This window comes from Dasypus novemcinctus, chromosome 27 (assembly GCF_030445035.2).
Source record: "Dasypus novemcinctus isolate mDasNov1 chromosome 27, mDasNov1.1.hap2, whole genome shotgun sequence".
Lineage (NCBI taxonomy): Eukaryota > Metazoa > Chordata > Mammalia > Cingulata > Dasypodidae > Dasypus > Dasypus novemcinctus.
Genome location: NC_080699.1, coordinates 50,726,710 through 50,729,644, shown reverse-complemented (window position 1 = coordinate 50,729,644; position 2,935 = coordinate 50,726,710). Strand labels below are relative to the sequence as shown.

Genomic DNA, 2,935 nt, shown 5'->3' with positions numbered 1-2,935 from the left:
TTCATTTATTTCTGCTCTGATCTTTAGTATTTCTTTCCTTTGACTTGGTTTGGCATTAGTTTGCTGTTTTGTTTTTTTTTTTGTTGTTGCTGTTGTTGTTTTCCCTATTTCTTCCAGGCATGCAGCTAGATCTTGAATTTTAGGTCTTCTTTTTTAATCTAACACTGCCTTTGCAGTGTCCTATAAACTTTGATATATTGTGTTCTCATTTCATTCATCTCAAAATATTTGTTGAATTCTCTTGCAATTTCTTTGAAATTGTTGTTTAATCTCCATATATTTATGAATTTTGCTTTTTCCATCCATTATTGATTTCCACTTCATTCTGTTATGATCAGAGGAAGTATTTTGTATAATTTCACTCTTTGTAAATTTATCGAGACTTGTCTTGTGACCCAGGAAATGTTCTCTCTTGGAGAAGGATCAATGAGCACTTGAAAAGTAAAGTATACCCTGCTGTTTGGGGATGCAGTGCTCCATGGGTGTTTGTTAGGTCTAGTTCATTTATCAAATTATTCTCATTCTCTTTCTTTATTTACCCTCTGTCCTGATGTTCTATTCAATACTGAGAGGAGTATATTGAAGTCTCCAACTATTATTATGGAGGCATCTATTTCTCCCTTCCCTTTTACCAGTGTGTTCCTCATGTATCTTTGGTCACTCATGTTAGCTGCATAAATATTTAGTATAGCTATTTCTTCTTGGGGAATTACCTCTTTTAAAATATATATAAAAATAAATAAATAAAATATATAATGACCATCTTCATCCTTAATAGCAGTTTTGCACTTGAAATCTATTTGTCCAATACTAATATGACTACTCCAATCTCTTTTGGTTACTATTTACATGAAGTAACTTTTTCCAACTTTTTACATTTAATCTACTTGTGACCTTATATCTTTTTAGAAAACATATAGATGGCTCATTTTTTAAAATTCATTCTATCAGTCTCTGTCTTTTGATTGTGGAGTTTAAGCCATTAACATATAGTGTTCTTACTATAATGGCATTACTTACTTCATCCCTTTTGTCCTTCACGTCTCTCATATCATTCTATTCTCTGTCTTTTTCCCCTTTACTTTATCCTTCCTAATAATCCTCTCTTCTATATGCTTCTCCAGTTCTCACCCATGTTTTTTCCTTGCAGGCTTTAGCATTCCCTTTAGTATCTCTTGTAATTCTGGTCTTTTGGTAACATATTTCATCAATTTTCATTTGTCTGTGAAGACATTGATCTCACCCTCATTTTTGAAGTACAGTTTTGCCAGATATAGAATTCATCTCTCCTCCATGGTTTCTGATGAGGGTTTGGCACTTAAGCTTATTGAGTATCCTTTGTATGTATTGCTTTGCTTTTCTCTTGATACTTTCAGAATCTTCTCTCTCTGATATTTGTCATTCTGAATAGTAGGTATCTCAGGGTAAGCCCGTTCAGATTTATTGTGTTTGGGGTGCATTGTCCTTCTTGGATATTGATATTTATGTCTTTCATAAGGGTTGGGTAGTTTTCAATCATTATTTCCTCAAATATTCTTTCTCTCCCATTCCCAACGTCTTCTTCTGGAGCACTGATAGTGTGCATAAACATTTCCAATTTTTATTTTTTATTTTATTTATTTATTTCTCTCCCCTTTGCCCCCACTCCAGTTGTGTGTTCTCTGTGTCAATTTTCTGTGTGTTCTTGTTTTTGTCTGCTTCTGTTGTTGTTAGTGGCACGGGAATCTGTGTTTCTTTTTGTTGCATCATCTTGTTGTCAGCAGTGTCTGGTGCCATTCTTGGGCAGGCTGCACTTTCTTTCACGCTGGGTGGCTCTCCTTATGGGGTGCACTCCTTGCACATGGGGCTCCCCTATGTGGGGGGCACCCCTGCATGACAGGGCACTCCTTGTGCAGATCAGCACTGCACATGTGCCAGGTCCAAACGGGTCAAGGAGGCCTGGGGTTTGAACTGCGGACCTCCCATGTGGTAGACGGATGCCCTATCCACTGGGCCAAATCTGCTTCTCATCCTATTTTTATTCAATTTCCTGTGTCTCAGTTTCATTTTTTCCATTCTCTTCCTTTCTGTTCTCCTGACTTTTCCAGTTCAGATGCTGTGACTTTGAAACCACTACTTCTGTCTTAGAGCAATTAAAATCTGCTCATATGTGTCACTAATGTATTTTTCATCTCATCCATCATGTCTTTCATTCTCATAAGGTCTGTTACTTTTTTTTGCAGGCTTTCAAATTGTTCTTTATGCTCAGTCAGTATCTTCTTAATATCCTGTATTTCTTTAGCCATATTTTCTTTAAATTATTTGGATTGATTTAGGAGAGCTGTGTGATTATCACTTATGAATTGTCTTAAATTCTATATCTCTTGAGGTCATTTCATTTGTTTCTTTGACTGAGCCATCTCTTCCTGTGTCCTAGTATGGCTTTTCATTATTTGCTGATGTCTAGCCATCTGAAAGGTTGGTGAATTTACTCTGATTACCAAATTTTCTTTTGCTTTTTTAATTTTTTCCACAACTCTTCTTTGGTATTTGTTTCAACTTATTGTACATTCTTAAAATTTCTCTCTACTTACCTAGCAGGAGAGAAACAAAGATCCTGAAGGTGGTTTTCCCCAGGGTAAGGCCTATCCTTTCCACTCTGGATGTGCAATTTCTCCAAGCATGGGAAAATCTCCTGCCTAATTTGTGGTAGTGGGAGACTACATTTGTGTTCTCCCAATAAAAAAAAAACCAAATCGCCCATCTTAGGTTATCAAAATCGGACCAGGATCTCACTAATGGGATACAGATTTTCTCCCAGGGGTTAGGATATATAGGATACAGGGAGAACCAGAAACTTCTTTTCCCATGCAATTTTCAGATGTGTCAGCAGATGGCGCTGAACAGCACACATTTCCATAGAGGTTTCCATCTTGGCTTTCCTGTGTCTAGCCCT

General features: G+C 36.7%; 1 pseudogene; it reads left to right on the top strand.

Annotated features, from left to right (window-relative positions):
• The first annotated feature begins 2,565 nt into the window (after nt 1-2,565).
• LOC111761289 (U1 spliceosomal RNA) lies at nt 2,566-2,718 on the top strand (annotated as a pseudogene).
• The last annotated feature ends 217 nt before the right edge of the window (nt 2,719-2,935 follow it).